We start from the raw sequence: 18,134 nt of genomic DNA, 5'->3' as shown, positions 1-18,134 counted from the left end.
AAAGTCTAGTGATACGGTTGTTTTTATTAAAATATACTTCTTTCTGTTTTTCAAAATGTACTCTATTTATGAAAATAGCTAGTCTAATTTAGTTTGGTCCATGATAAGGGTCCAATAATAGTGTAGTTGGGTTGGGCTCGCAAAGAGTTTTCCAACGATATATTATAAGCCCAATTCCGATGAATAATGAGGAAGTTATGGCCAAAACACTAAGTTGGGCCCGAAATGAATTTTATATGCGGCCCAATGATCTAGTGGAGGGCCTATTAATTGTTATTCCTAAAGTTATTAGAATTGACTTTAATCCTCTAGAATAATCTAGAAGGTTCTTTTAAATTCTAATAGAGTTGGGATTGACAATTATATCTTTGAAAAATAAAGAATTTGATTTCGAATAAAACAAGTGTTTTATTATGATAAACTGATTTTAAAACTGATAAACGTGGAGTCAAATTGTTTAATTATATTAAGAAAAGGATTCCGTACAAAACGCGTTTATCTTTTAATCAGTCGCCAAACGACATACTCTGTCGCCATGCGTGATTCTTGTCGCATGCGGCTGGATCTTGTTGCTGGCGACAGAAGCCAGTTTTATTCCTATTTGAATTTGATCTCTTTTCTATCGCTTTCGGACTATTTTCTTATAAATAGGGTCCTTATTTCCCGTTTTCAAATCAGTCACAATCATCGACAATCATCTAATTCTCTCTCTTCTCTCTCTTAAGCAATAGCTTATTCTTTCTCCCTCTTGCTTTCTAAACTAGCCTTTTTACTAAACACAATTCCGCATTCACAAGTTCTAAACACACCTAGCCAAGTTCGAAGTTGCCTTCGCCCTAGACGTGAAAGGTTGATAATTTCTGAGGTTTTGGTGATAGGCTTGTCGCGTACCTAACAAAAATGACCTAACAAGACCACTACTATGTAGACGGGCAAGTAAGGGTCGGATCCCAAGAGACTATGGTTCAACTAATTAACTAGACTCAAGTAACTACTAAGCAAGTAACCAGATCAAATAAGTGAGAATTAATAACTAAGAACAATATTAACTAATAAGCAATAAAAATAATAATACGGAATTAATCAAGAACTAAAACATCTAAGATTAAGTATCCCCACTAATATGAATCAATGCAATAGAACAATCCCTTTCCCTCAATTAAATCAATAACCATTCCACAGGACAGATGCTCCCTGTAACAATACTAAGAGTTTCTTTCAATCAACTAATAGCTTCCCTAACATGCAATCATACCTATTTTCATGGAATCATACATATTAAAGACATTGAGAACGGCATCCAATAAGTCCTAGCAAGAACAATTAGCTATTTTCATGCATAAAAGCTCTTACTTTTAATTAGGATTCTAAAATCAATTAAGAATCAAATTTCGTTGTAAACCTAATTACATTCAATAACACTATTTCTAGTTAATCATTGATAATAAAACCGACCCTAACAAAGAGGAATTATAAATTAATTCAATCGGGAATTGGGAATCAATTAGCACATCAATCCATATTAGGGTTCAACCTAACCCTAGATTATGAAACTACTCACACATGATAATAGAAATAACAAGACAAATAATTAAAGAAAACATAACAACAATAATAAATTAAAGAGATTAAAGTTGAAAGAGAAATACTTGAAATTGAATTAAGAAGAACGCTTCAATGGAGTTCTATGTGTTCTCTCACAAAACAATGTAGAATGGAAAAAACTATATTCAAAATTAGATGTTTTAAAATAGGGTTAAAACCCCTATTTATACTTTACTAAAAATAAACATAAAATAGTAAAGAGAATAAATCTCTTACGCACACGTACACGACCGTGTGCTGATGGGTACACGACCGTGTGGCTGACCTATACTTGATCTTCAGATTTCATCATATACGTACACGGTCGTGTAGCTGAGAGGTACATGAGCGTGTAGGCGGACTTCATACGGAGATGGAATCACACGACCGTGTAGCTCGTGGTACACGACCGTGTAGCAAACACTCGAACTTGGAACTATCGCATGACCGTGTAGTTAAGGGTACACGACCATGTAGCATTATCATCAATCATCATCTAACACTCCAAAACACTTCGCATGGCTTGCAAATCTCTTTATGAAGCTCTCCAATCCACCTCAAAATGTCATGGCATGCTCATCATCACTCCAAATGCTCCATTTCATCCTGAAATCACAACATAGCAACCAAACAACCAGAATAGAAGAAATCGAGTCCAACTTGGATAAAACATACAGAAACACGAACTATATGTTGAATATCTAGAGTAAAAACGTCCTAAATAACCCAAGAATAACGGTATAATATCCACTTATCAAATTCCCCCAAGCTAGAATATTGCTTGTCCTTAAAGTAATACAATATAAGATACAAGGGAAGAATAAGATAAGACCCCTCAGGAAATACACATGCTTGATTTTAGAAAATACATTTGTAAAAGTCGTTCAAACATAGAATTCAAACTCTGATAAGTCAATGAAAAACCATCATAGACCTCAAGCACTTGGAAATGACAACCAATCTTCCACACATCTCCCCTAACTAACTCATTCATATATGAATAGCTTCTCACTTTAGTTGTGCAAAATAAAACAAACAAGCCACTCATGTGTTTACAAGGGTTGGAATAAGAAATCACTCATCCTAATCGCAATTATGCACGTCGACTTCATGCAATTGTCCTCTTTAGATTTGCTAATAGATTTTCTCCACTTGTAAAGCGATGATGCAAGTATGGAAGTCATGAGATCCTAAATAAAGGTAGGCTTGGTTATATGGGGTTAGACGATGTCATTTGGGAATGTGGTGCTCAAAAATAACATAAATCCTAATCCCACTACATAGTCAAATGTCGGGTTCAAACCAACCTTATATCCTCCGCACAACACACAAGCATGCCCTTATTCTCACTTTTCTTCACAAGACAACATAAAATTCCATGACAAATATTGTCTTTCTTTCTTTCTTCTTCATGGATTTCAATCTCGAATTCTCATGAAACTTTCACATTTTCCTCATTTTTTTTCTCTTTTTTTTTCAACTTTTTTTCTTTGAAACTTAGAGCATACACAAACTTATTCTTTTGATATTTTTTATTTCTTTTTTTTTTCAAACACAACTCAATAGGGCATAAATAATACATTGATTCTCCATCAAATAAACCTACAAAAAGGCTCTAAGGCATGAAATGTAAGGCGTCAAAGAAGGGGAATCATAGCTCAAATTGGTTCATCCTAAGAGTTAATGTAAAAATAAAAAGAAAATAGAATAAGCATCAAGCACCTAAGAAGTTTTGGCTCTAATTATCTAAAAGGAACTTCAATCACTCTTTCACATTGCATCATAAGTCTCAAATAATCGCAAAGCAAATCCAAGAATCAAATTACAGGAAGGAAAATCTAACACACATGAAAAGAATGACTGAAATAAGATGTACCAGTCAACAATGGCTCAAAAGTCTCACATAGGTACTCAAGCTATCCATATTGGTCGAGTGGGGAGACCATTCTAACCACAAACAAGTTCAAATCCAAACCAATCAGTGCTATGGGTTTTAAAACGATTTTTTTTTCAAAGTTCTATTTCAAAAACACATGCATATTTAGTTATCATCATCGGGGGTGTCTAGTATTATACCATAAGAGATGTTTATATCCCCCCCAAGCTAAAATACACATTGTCCTCAAGGTGTACAATAATGCACAACATAAGAGAGGGAAAAATACAACTCACTGAGGTGGAGGAATGTCGGGAGCAATTTTAGGATATTCACCAGTGGCAACTCCTCGATGGTACATGGCATGAGTCATGCGTCTCATCTCCTCTTGAGATCGATGAAAGGCATCAAGACACTCTGCAACATGCATCTGGAATGTAGCAAAAGAGGTCTCTAGAGTACGAAGTCTGCTTGATAAATCACCGCCATTATGCTCACTTGAATCAACTCTAGGGCCCATAACATTCTCAATTGCAGTGTCAGGGGGATGCATATTATCATTGAATTGAGGTGGTGGAGATGCTGGAACAGGAAATTCTGAGGGAAACATCCAGCAATCTTCATCTTCTATAGAGGTGAGAGCAGCATTAGGGAGGGTGGCATAGTCTTTCTCACGCACCCGCCAAATGTATTTTCCTTTCGCTTCTCGAATATGGTCCATGTTTTTAAGGGATTGGAGATCAATATAAACATTTGGAGAAACAGCCACGAGATTAGTACAATCATGCTCTAAGTGCTCAGCTAAGAGAGTGACAATCCCGCCAATACAAATATTTCCAGTAATCCCATCTCCATCACGAATTTGAATCAATCTTTTCAATAACCATTCACCACAATTGAGCATCCCAACCTCGTCCGCATCTTGAGTCAGCATCCACAGCATTCTCAGCTCAATACTATTAACTATTTCTGCATCCTTTCTTGAGAAAAAGATATACGATAACATTCGGTGTGCATATCGTAAAACAGGGCTAACAATGGAGGTGGCTCGCGCGCAACTTGACACACATTTCTTCTCACCAGTTATATCTTCCCAGAATTTCTTTTGATCATAGTTATCTCCCCGGCAACGGCGCCAAAATTTGATTGGCTTGTCGCGTACCTAACAAAAATAACCTAACAAGACCACTACTATGTAGACGGGCAAGTAAGGGTCGGATCCCAAGAGACTATGGTTCAACTAATTAACTAGACTCAAGTAACTACTAAGCAAGTAACCAGATCAAATAAGTGAGAATTAATAACAAAGAACAATATTAACTAATAAGCAATAAAAATAATAATACGGAATTAATCAAGAACTAAAACATCTAAGATTAAGTATCCCCACTAATATGAATCAATGCAATAGAACAATCCCTTTCCCTCAATTAAATCAATAACCATTCCACAGGACAGATGCTCCCTGTAACAATACTAAGAGTTTCTTTCAATCAACTAATAGCTTCCCTAACATGCAATCATACCTATTTTCATGGAATCATACATATTAAAGACATTGAGAACGGCATCCAATAAGTCCTAGCAAGAACAATTAGCTATTTTCATGCATAAAAGCTCTTACTTTTAATTAGGATTCTAAAATCAATTAAGAATCAAATTTCGTTGTAAACCTAATTACATTCAATAACACTATTTCTAGTTAATCATTGATAATAAAACCGACCCTAACAAAGAGGAATTATAAATTAATTCAATCGGGAATTGGGAATCAATTAGCACATCAATCCATATTAGGGTTCAACCTAACCCTAGATTATGAAACTACTCACACATGATAATAGAAATAACAAGACAAATAATTAAAGAAAACATAATAACAATAATAAATTAAAGAGATTAAAGTTGAAAGAGAAATACTTGAAATTGAATTAAGAAGAACGCTTCAATGGAGTTCTATGTGTTCTCTCACAAAACAACGTAGAATGGAAAAAACTATATTCAAAATTAGATGTTTTAAAATAGGGTTAAAACCCCTATTTATACTTTCTAAAAATAAACATAAAATAGTAAAGAGAATAAATCTCCTACGCACACGTACACGACCGTGTGCTGATGGGTACACGACCGTGTAGCTGACCTATACTTGATCTTCAGATTTCATCATATACGTACACGGTCGTGTAGCTGAGAGGTACATGAGCGTGTAGGCGGACTTCATACGGAGATAGAATCACACGACCGTGTAGCTCGTGGTACACGACCGTGTAGCAAACACTCGAACTTGGAACTATCGCATGACCGTGTAGTTAAGGGTACACGGCCATGTAGCATTATCATCAATCATCATCTAACACTCCAAAACACTTCGCATGGCTTGCAAATCTCTTTATGAAGCTCTCCAATCCACCTCAAAATGTCGTGGCATGCTCATCATCACTCCAAATGCTCCATTTCATCCTGAAATCACAACATAGCAACCAAACAACCAGAATAGAAGAAATCGAGTCCAACTTGGATAAAACATACAGAAACACGAACTATATGTTGAATATCTAGAGTAAAAATGTCCTAAATAACCCAAGAATAACGGTATAATATCCACTTATCATTTGGTCTAGCTTCCTTTCCTTTGGACGCCACCATATTTAAGTGTATGATCACAGTGGGGTTCAAGTTTGGGATACTTGAAATATTCCCTATAGAAAAGTAATAAGAACAAGGTAGATAGAAAATGCAACAACAATTAAACAAGATTAAGGAAAAAATTAACAATTCAAATTAAATAAAAACAAAAAATAAAGAACAAGAGATAGAGGAAAGAGATTACTTAAAATGCTTCAAAGTTGAGGAAATGTTGAATTCAAGAGAATAATCTTCAATTAACTATTACAATGATTGAGTTTGAGAAGATGTAAGCTAATTAATAAGAGCTCTAAGAAACTAAGGGCCTAAGAAGTCTAAAGGGAAGAAGAGAGAAGAAGATCTGTCCAAATGAGCCCCCCAAAAACTATTTATAACCCCCAATTACATAGTAAACTCCGCAATAGAAAGCTCGCAGAACCTATCGCGCGCGGCCTCTCCAAGGCCTGGAGAGGCCGCTCCAAACTGGGAGAAATTGGAGCAAAATGTTCCGTAGCAGGGTGGAGAGGGCTCTCCAAAAAGGTGGAGAGGCCGCTCCTCAAGTGGAGAGGCCGCGCACCTATGTTGGAGAGGCCTCTCCACATTTCTTCTTTCAAATTTGCTAAGGGAGGAAGGAAGTTCAACATTGAGGTGGAGAGGGCTCTCCAAGTAGATGGAGAGGGCACTCTAGTTGGAGAGGCCGTGACCTATGTTGGAGAGGCCTCTCCTCACAAAATTCCTACATTCTGCCAAGGAGGGAGTAGCTACAGCGGCGAGGTGGAGTGGCCTCTCCACTGACCTGGAGGGGCCGCGCCTTAGGAGAGGCTGCACTACTCTTTGGAGAGGCCGCTCCACTACAGATCTCTCCTTTTTCTTGACTTGGCTCCCTTGCCTTGGCTTCTTTCCATCATCTTCTTGCTTAAAATTCCTTACATACTTCCCGGGATGCTTCGTAGTGCATTCTTTGGACCTAAAATATCATCAAAAACAATAACAACCCCGTGAAGCATGTAATACACAAAAATGCATAAAAATAGAGTGAATAATGAACAAAGGCATCAAATCCTCATATATTTAACGTTAAAAACCACTCTATAATCATACAAAATAGCATGCTATCAGAACTTCATCTTGTGATTCATCTTGAACTTCTTCTGGAACTTCCGTTTGCTCTTGATCTTGATTTTGAGCTGGAGTTCCTTGTGTATCCTCTGTGGCTTACTCTTCATTTGCATCATTATTCAACTCACCTTTCTTTTGAGAGTGTTGCTCCTGCAATGAAGTTGTTTCCTCATCTGGATCATACTTTCGTATAAGTCCAATTTTGAAATCATCATCATCATCATCATCATCCTGTACATCACTTAACTGTTCAGTTTCATAAAAAATTACATGTACAGACTCTTCAACACATCACTACGTTTATCAAACTTTCCCAAGTTTCTTTTACCATTGTTATGAACAAAACATCTACAACCAAAGGATCTAAAGTAAGAAATATTAGGCTTTCTCCCTTTGATGAGCTCATAGGGAGTCTTGTTGGTGATGGCTCTAACAGATACTCTATTTAAAATGTAATAGGATGTATTCACTACTTCTGCCCAAAAGTTTTTAGGCAGATCACTTAAGATCAGCATTGTCCTGGCCATGTGCTCAAGGCTTCTGTTCTTGCGTTCTACCACACCATTCTATTGTGGTGTTCTTGGGGCTAAGAAGTTGTGATCCATTCCATGTTCTGTGTAGAATACATCAAACTTAGAGTTTTCAAATTCTGTTCCATGGTCTAAACTTAGATGCACCAACTGGTTACCTGTTCTTCTCTGTTCTTTAATTTCTTCACAAATGCAACAAATTCATCAAACGTTTCATCTTTGCTAACAAGAAAGAATACCCAAGTAAACCTTGAGTCATCAACTATAACCATTACATATTTCTTACCAATCCTACTTTGGATTCTCATTGGACCACAAAGATCCATATGAATAAGTTCCAAAGGTCTTTTGGTGCTTACCATCTTCTTGGATTTAAAAACACGAGTCTTCTTACCTTTAACACATGCATGACATACCTTATCATATAAGAACTTAATACAAGGAAGTCCTCCCACTAGTTCCTTGGATCCAAGCTTATCAAGCAATGTAAAACTTGCATGACCAAATCTTTTATGCCACAATAGAGGATCATCCTCAATAACACTAAGATAGGTCAGATTGTTATTTGGAACCTCGTTGAGATCCACTGTATATGTGTTCCCTTTACGAGTTCCTTCTAATATAATGTTTCCAGTGTCATTGTGGATGATTTTACACTTATTAGAAGTAAAGTTAACAGAGTTACCTTTGTCACAAAATTGTGAAATACTTAACAAGTTGTGTTTGAGACCCTCGACCAAAAATACATTATTAATAGCATGGGAACTTGACCTTTCTACATTTCCAATTGCATTATATCGCCTTTCATATTATCTCCAAAGGTCACAGTTCCACGATAGTAGGCATCCAGTGAGAGAAATCTAGATTTATCTCCATTCATGTGCTTAGATTAACCACTGTCGAGGTACCAAGTGTTGTTCCCCCTCACTGGAACCTGCATGAAGAATCAAATGTTAGTGTTAGGAACCCAGGTTTCCTTGGGTTATTGTGTAACAGATGTAGAATCAGATTTCCTAATCCATATCTGTTTAACATGATTTTCATTCTTCAGAGTGCTCCTTTCTTTCTTAGGACACTTAACTTGCCTATGTCCCGTCTTACCACAAAAATAACAGACAATACTACTAGGTAGGTTAACATACTTCTTTTCTTTCTGGAACCTCTTCTATCCTAAACCTTCAGTTCTTTTGGCTTGGGCATTTCAGTCCATTCAGGTACATTGTACTCTATGAGTTGTTTACCTTTCCTAACTCTTTCAAGTTCCCCCTCAAGATTTGCTTTCTCCACTTTCAATTCTTCTAAATTAGATTTTAACTTTTCAAAATTTGGATAGTGATCAAGAAGAGGAACTTCAGAGCTAGGAGTTGCTCCACTTATTTTTTTAACAAAGAGATTTCCACATTTAAAAGAGTGTTGTCATGTTTTAGTCTTTCATGATTTTCTTTCAGAGTGACATTATCATCAAAAAGACTAAAGAATCTATATTGAATATCAAATTTCATATTGTCCATCCATTCACTGCGTTCTTTGTAAGTGTCAAGTGCCTTGTCACTTTGAGCTTTAGCAACATGCAATTCTTTTAAATCTTCCTGAATATCTAACAATGCATGTATAAAGTTTCCTCATCTTCACATGCCTTAAGTTTAGCCTTTTCATCAGTTTTGGCCATAAGACATAGATGTGTTGTATCTTCTGATGGTTGGTCTTCTTCCTCTTCAAATTCTGAGTCTCCCAGGCAGCCATCATAGCCTTCTTTACGTTCTCCTTTGAGAAGTATGGCTTATAGGCTTTGACTCCTTGGATAGATCCTTTCCCTTGAACTTCCCTTTATCATTCTCCTTAAGAGGACAATCTCTTATGAATGATCTTTAGAGCCACACTTGAAATAGGCAGTGTCTTTGGAACTTGTAAATTTCTTGTTCCTATCAAACTTCCTGTTGTTCATCATCTTCTTAAATCTTCTCACCAACATTGTCATCTCTTCCTCATCAACTTCAAATTCCTCAGAGTCTTGTGCTCTCAGGGCAAGACTCTTGTTCCTGGAACTTTCAGTATTGGAACTTAGGTGAAGTTCACGTGTCATCATTGATCCTGCCAGCTGTTCCTCATATTGAACTTTGTGAAGTCCTTGGATTCCTGCATTGCAGTAACCTTGGCTTTTCAACGTTCATCTTATGGAAGGCTCCTTAAGATCTTTCTTGCCTGTTCATCTATAGGAATATGTCTTCCAAGGGAACTCAGTTCCTTAATTATATCATTAAATCTAGTAAACATTTCCTTTATGGTTTCCTTGGATAGCATTTCGAATCTCTCATATCTAGACATCAATAAATCAATTTTAGAACGTTTTACCTCATTAGTACCTTCATGAGTAACTTCAAGTAGATCCCATATATGCTTAGCAGACTTGCATCCCATGATTCGGTTATGCTCATGGGGTCTAAGTCCACAGTGCAAGTACTTTATAGCTAAAGCATCCAATTCAAGTTTCTAATAATCTTCTTTGTCAAAATCAGATACAAGTTTAGGAACTACCTCATTTTTCTCATTGGTTGTGGTTACCTCAAAATCACCAGACTCAATTACGCGCCAAACCTGGTAATTTTCTGCCTTAATGAATATCTCCATCCTGTTCTTCCAATAGGTGTAAAACTTACCATTGAATATAGTTAGACGTTGGGTAGAGTACCCTTCTTCAAGTTTCTCTTTGTAATTCATCTCTCCTCAGGAACTTACTCAGCAAAGTTATTTGCATAAATGTGAGAACCGTGCTCTGATACCAATTGTTTGTTATGACGAACACTACAAGAGGAGGGTGGATTGTATGTGAGTTTTTATTAGCTACTTTTGCGGAATATAAAATAGAATATAAAAGGAACTTGCAATGCACACAAGATTTTACGAGGAAACCTTCCAGGGCCCAACTGGAAGTAAAACTTCGACCCTCTAAGGGATTTCCAACACCAAACCAATCCACTATAATAGGGCAAACACACAAGTTACAACCTATTATACTCAGACCTTTACTTACAAGTTCCAGACTGAACTTGCTACACAATAGGACCCTATTCTACCCAACCTAAGTCCTTAACTTAAATTCACTCATAGTCCCTAAGTACTGTCACACAAAAAAACTGTATGCAAAGATATAATTCACTCACCCAAGAACCCAACCAATACAAACAATTGCCTCTAGTATATGAAAGGAAAGCTACACATGAAATCCGAAACTAATATGACAAAGTATGGACTTGGCAAACTTACACGATTAAGCACTCTTCGAATTCTTCACGCATAAACTTACAAGAAAATGTGAAATGTAAATTATACTATTTGTACAAGACTATCTCATATACAAAGTAGGGTTTTCAAAAGATAAAATTGTAAAACTACCATAATTCACAAAACACGGTTTATGTAAATCTTTTTAGAAGAAAATCTTTTTAGAAAACTTATCACAGATAAATTATGAAAAGAATAATATCTTTTAGTAAATCCGGATGTTATGAAATAAAATCGTTTAGGTAAATCTTTTCATAAAAATTATCTTCTTTTAAGCTTGTCAAGCTTTTTGTTACGTTTCTAATAAATCTCATATGTAAACTTATCAATCATATTTACAGCAATTCTAAAGAATAAAAACTTAACAAAACTAAATTACCTCGTCAGTTACTGCATTTCCAGGATACTTGGGCTTCACGTAGTCCAGGACTAAGTTCCTTCTATCACTTGATCTCCAGCTCTCAACTGGAACTTCGCAGGCCAAGTTCTTGTGAAACTTGCTATCTTCAACGCAAACTAAGTTAAGCATCTCAACTTGCTGTCTTCAAGTTCCTGATAGGGAACTCAGTTAGTTCTTGTAAGTTAAGAGAACTCTTCTTCTATCTTTTTTAACTTTCCTTGGAATCTCCTTGAGTCTTCATAGTTAGGTTACTCTTCCACTTCCCAAGTCTACTTCACCTGTTCTAATCACAACACTTAGAGAATAGTTGAAGTTTGCTCTTTGTGTTCATCATCATCAAAACTCTTAAGCATCAACACTTTTAAAGCCATACTTTCGTGCTAGCATCCCCTGGTTCTACGAGTACCTGCATAGAGCACCTCACCCTCCACATTGCGCAACACAGCCCCAAGTCCCACCTATCCCTCATCACGTAAACACGCATCATAGTTAACTTTAACAAACTCAGCAGAAGGAGACCACACCTTGGGGCTTTTCTTTTTCTTCACCCCAATTCCACATATATCTTGGCAGCATACTTGCAACAATCAACAACCAAATTCTGCACTCTATCTCGCACAACCAAGTGGGGAACATCCTTCCTATTGACCACTTTATCAATACGCCTGCTCCATTTATTCCACAACAGGGCAAACCCTTAGAGGCACTTCTTCGAGTGTAATTTCTGCCAACGCACAATAAGCTCCCTGAAATCAAAGTCCTGTTCAGAAGGAATTAAATCGTCACACTCCAATTCGTGCCATAAGTCACGCACGACATTGCAATATAAAGAAGTACGACCAAGGATTCACACTCGGCATCACACCAGGGACAGGAATCAGTCTCACTCATGTGTCTATAGTGTAGAAACACTCGAGTGGCCAGAGTTTTAGTGTAGGCACGCCAAATAAACTGTTTCACCTTCGGGAATATATTAATATATTTGACTATCTGAGCTATTGTTAGATTTGTCCTAATGTATAATTTTTTAAAATCAAATTTTTATAGCTTTTGTTAATACATAATTATATATATTAATAGACAAATAAGGGTAAGTTTTACAGACCGTGTAAAGTCAAAATGTACCAAAAAATATACTACATCCGATCCGTTTTTTACTAGTTGACACATTTTGACTTTAGCACTATTCACTCACTCTCCTTTGACTGTGTTTTGTGCTTTATGCGTAATGAAAAATATAGTCGTGTGGGATCTTGTTAGATTCGTCATGATATATATTTTCAAAATATCAACTTTTTATAATTTTTACTTATCGATGATTAAAGATATTAGTGGTTGAATTTTTGCATTGGCAAACATGACTAAAGAAATGTGTCAACTAAAAAGAATCGGAGGAAGTAGAACATAAACAGTATAAAATATTAATTACCATGTGTGAAATACTTAGTATCTAAAATCGCATCAAAGAGAGCAGAGAAAGTACAAAACGTGTATAAGAAAACGTGTATCACTAACTTCGATCTATTTTACAAAATATTACGCAATACATATCATTGTACTAAGATGGGGGAGGACATGGTCACAAATTAAAAGTTTTGGAAAAAAAAAGTTTAAAAGATAGAGATGAAGAGTAAAAAAAAAAAGGAAAGGATATGGAAGAAAGATATTATCCTAAGATGTTGCACACATCCAATTTTAAACACGAAATATACTTTCGACAACATGTATAATTGATATTGATAAATTAAAAATGGTAATATAATTTTTCTGATGTTAAATTAAAGATATTTGCATCCATTGAATGTAAATGAGAAAATAATTATGAAATAAGGGAAGTAGTATTTATCTCCCTATCTATATCCAATTTTTATTATTTTTGTTGCTGTGAAATTAAAGATATTATCAATAAATGTAAATGGGAAAATAATTGTGAGTCGACACGACTATTTTTCGGGTTTGGTCAGGAGGGACAAAAGAGAGATGCTTTCTATCAGTCAAAAGCGGCGACACGAAACTAATCAGAAAGCAACTTATTTAGATAAAGTAGTCAACTTATGCTTATCTTATACTACGTATGTACTTAGTTTTTGATAGATTTAGTGGGCAACAATAAATTGATCGACATGAGACTAAACGAGAACATGACACAATTTTTTGTCTCGTACTCAAAAGAAAAAGGTTAATTTTTTTCTCATAAAAAATATTAAAAAAAATTACGTAATTTTTGATAAAATTAGAGAGCACTACGAAATTGACACGAGACCAAATACAACATGTCACGAATTTTTGGTAGCCTTACTAAAAAACAAAAGGTTAATAAGTTGATGTAAAAAACAAAAAATGGCAAAAAGGATAAAGTAAAAAAAAAAGTAAAAATAAGTTGATGTAGGTATTTTTTTTACAAAGAGAACTATATAAATAAAGCAATATTACAACCTAAGAGAGCTAAAAAACTAGAAAAACAACACAACAAAAGGATAGCCTTGTGGAAGCATGCTAAAAACACACCTAAACCAAGCCCTGCGCAGGGCCTTCCACTTACCATGGGAGGACAATCGAACTAACAAAAAATACCTGAAAAGTCTTGCAGCAAACCTATTACTGCAAAGCCTGGTAAACAAAGAGAATCGTACCACAACCAAGAAGTGAACCAAGAGAAGTCAAACTATCTGAAATATTTGAGATGGACAGAGAGCACAGAGTAAACCCAGTAAAGAGACCTGAAACTGGCCTTGGAACTGACACAGAAGGACCTTCGATTAAGATGATAGTAGTTGAGAGACAAAAAAATCGAGAATTAATTGTACCTTGTTGCTGAAAAAAGGATCATTGACACAATTCCACTCCCAGGGCACGAAAAGCAAAGCAGGATCGTAGGAGTCTAGGAACAAACCCAATAAAGTTGTATACTTTCACAACTCTACCATGAGAAATCGTGCATCCAAATGTAGGTTCTCTTCTTGCTACTCTACCAACAAAGAGTGCAAGAAAATGGAGTACTTTGTTTACCCCAAACACTAAAGATAGGGAGCCTCCTTCAAGATTTTGATTAACAGCAATGACGGACTTTGTCATCACCAATACCAACAACAAAGGGATGATAGCAATTGTATGAATTCCCATATCATCCCACAACCTAGCAACAAGAACAACAAACAAAGTTCTTCCCTCATCACCACTATTATCCTGCAAACTCCAAATGCAGGGTAAACCATCCAACTGCAAATATAACTCAACCCCCTAGACTACAGAGCAAGGAAAACCACCCATACTCCCGAAAAAGGGGAACACAAAACCAAATTGAAAACTCCCCTTCACCCAAAACCTTATTACTCCGAGGGAAACATAGTCACACCCTGAATAGACAACCCAAAGGACCACCAAACTAACTAGCAAGGGGTTGCTTAACCATACAACCCCTAAAACTGACCAACCAGGCGACAAAGATAAAGATAACTCTTCGAAGACCTCCATAACCAGGACTATCCTATAGAACTCTAACTCAAGACCAAGCAGAGAAAGAGAATAAAAAACAACAACCAAAACAACAAAATAAGAAACCTACATAAGAGCAACATAAAAACTAAGAATGACCAAGACCAACAACGACCACTTCTAACTAGAACAAAAGCACACAAAAAAGAAACGTGAAACAACCGGAAGAAGCGAGAATCCGAAATAAACCTCACCAGTAGAACCGTCCCAAAACCCAGAACTATCGTCACGGCCAACGCAAGAACCGCGTTCTTGAACACAACATTGGACCAAGCGAGAAACCCTAGCCTTAACTTCACCTTTACCGTCGGAAAATAATTAACGAAATTCCTTTCGACGGCGGCGTTAAAAATAGCTGTGATCCTTGTTTCGTTGATCAGAAATCACTATACTAAACGATACACAAAAAAAGACAACCACCGAAGAGGAAGAGGAACAAACGTTTTAGCAAATTCCCATGTTTCTTCACAAAACGACCATTGTAAAAAGGAAAAAAACTAATAGAAACTGAAGGGCTCGGCTCGCCGGCGATGGCTATGAACAATGTGCCGATCGCTGGCGAGCAGGGATTTGAGAAAGGGAAGCGGTGGAAAGCGGTGAGGGTTCTCTAGAGAAAGAAAGTATGAACCTTCCTGAGTTGATGTAGTTAAAATACTACGTAAATAAAAATCCAAAACAAAGCATAATTGACATGGGGTGTATCGGTAGGGGTATTCATAAATCGGTCTGGATCGAAAAAATGGACCGGACCACCCCGAAACGAACCGGACCGAATTAATCGGTTTGGTCTTCGGGTCTTAAATTTATTTTTCCGATTTTCAGTCCGATCCAAAACCCTATGAAACCGGTCTTGGATCAGACCGATTTTTTGATTAAAAATATGCGTGTAACCTTAAATAATTGTTAAGATTATCGTTAATAAGCTTAGAAAACTTTATTTTATAAGCTTTTTTGTACTAAACATAAAAAAAGACGTTAAAAACTTAAAATATAGTTTTTCCTTTACTTTTTGGAAAAATTGAAAAGAATAATCTCACCTTTGTCACTTCTGCTCAAAATAATCTCACTTTCAAATATTCTGGAAATTATTCCACCTTTACTCCCATTTGCTCAAACAGTCCTTTGACTGATTTGTTTATTTGGTAACCTGTTAAAGAAGGTGACTTGTCACGTGTCACCTTCTAATTGGTCTAATTTTAATGTTTTAAATATTTAAAAAACCAAAAAAAATTAATTAAAAAAAAGAAGCGTCTCAGTTTCCCTTTCCTCTTCCCGATCTCCCACCCGAATGGACTAACGGAGCTCACCCACCGTCCCACCCATGCCGGAGCAGCCCCACCTACAACAGCAAGTTAGCAACAATCAAGACATCATTCTTAATGGTGTTTAAATTAAATCATTTGCGTAATGTTGCGGATTTTTAACTGACATCATTATGTTTGATAACTTATTAATGTTGTGATGCATTTCATCTTTTATTTCACACCATCGACAGTGGAGCAAGAATATGTTTATTAATCTTAATTTTACATACTAGTATTTAATTAGAGTTTATAATTGATCTGATTGCTTGATGTGAGTTTATATTTCAAGGGCAAAGATTCTGAATTCAGCAAGGTTTTAATATTTATGGATTCAACCTAGCAATGTGCCTGCCTGTTTATTGTCAAGCCTTTGTCAGGTTGAAGTGTTGGACTGCGAGTCTAATCGAGCAGAATTCGAACTCATAAGTTATTTACTCAGTGTTTAGAGAGAATAGTGTGTCGTTTGTATTAGCATATGCACAAGTATATATAGAACCTAGAAAGATTAGGGCTCGTAACCTATCATCGGCCCATTAGCTATACATATCATATCATATGGCCTAATACCCCCCCTCAAGTTGGAGCATGCAAATCACAAATGCCCAACTTGCCAAGTAAATACATGAATTGACTTTTACTCAAAGCCTTGGTGAATATATCCGCTAATTGGTCCGTTGTCTTCACATAAGACGGACTAATGATACCGTCCTGAATCGCATCACGAAGATAATAACAATCCACCTCAATATGCTTGGTACGCTTATGGAAAACCGGATTCTGCGCAATATACAAAGCAGATTGATTATCACAAAACAAACTCATTGCGCGGGGATGTGAGACACCCAAACTCAGAAGAAGAGCTTTCAACCATTTCAACTCATCAGTAGTTTTAGACATTGAGCGGAATTCGGCCTCTGAAGAAGACTTGGCCACAGTGTCCTACTTCTTGGTCTTCCAAGATATAGGAGAAGCACCAAGAAACACCAACCAGCCAGAGATTGATCGGCGCGACAGGGGACAACCTGCCCAGTCCGAATCACACCAGCCTGTAATATGCAAATCACAATCGGAACTCAAAAGGATTCCCTGACCCGGACATCCCTTCAAGTATCGCACTGTACGGAGAGCCACCTCCCAATGGTCCTGTCGCGGTTGTTGCATAAATTGAGATAAAATATGCACCGCATAAGCCAGATTAGGTCTAGTAAAAGCCAAATAAATCAAACGACCCACAAGCCGCTGATACATTTCTGGATCAGAGATAAAAGGAGATGCTGATTTTGCCAGAGTATGATTCTGCTCAATTGGAGTACCTGTCGGGCGTGCCCCAAGTAGACCAGACTCTGCAATAATATCAAGTGTATATTTCCGTTGGCATAAGAATATGCCCTCCGGACTTCGTGCAACCTCAATACCAAGAAAATACTTCAAAACACCCAGATCTTTCATGTGAAAGCAGTCACTCAAATATGACTTGAATGAAGAAATTGCAGAAGAATTATTTCCAGAAATTATCAAATCATCAACATACACCAGAACAGTAAGTTGAATAGACCCAGAGTGCAGAGTAAATAGAGAGTAATCAGAGTACGATTGTACAAAACCGTACCATTTCAGAGAGGTAGCCAATTTAGAGAACCAACAACGAGGTGCCTGCCGAAGACCATACAAAGACTTGCGAAGACGACACACCAAACCTGGTTGAGAACCATGAAAACCGGGCGGGGGTGTCATATAGACCTCCTCATCAAGATCACCGTGGAGGAAAGCATTGTGAACATCCATTTGGTGCAATTCCCAATTTTTCGTAGCAGCAACAACAAGAACAATCCGAACAGTGGTCATTTTAGCAACGGGAGCAAACGTCTCATTATAATCAATACCCTCGACCTGATGGTTACCAAAAATAACAAGACGAG

This window comes from Chenopodium album, chromosome 17 (assembly GCF_948465745.1).
Source record: "Chenopodium album chromosome 17, dcCheAlbu1.1, whole genome shotgun sequence".
Lineage (NCBI taxonomy): Eukaryota > Viridiplantae > Streptophyta > Magnoliopsida > Caryophyllales > Amaranthaceae > Chenopodium > Chenopodium album.
This window is presented reverse-complemented; position numbering follows the sequence as displayed.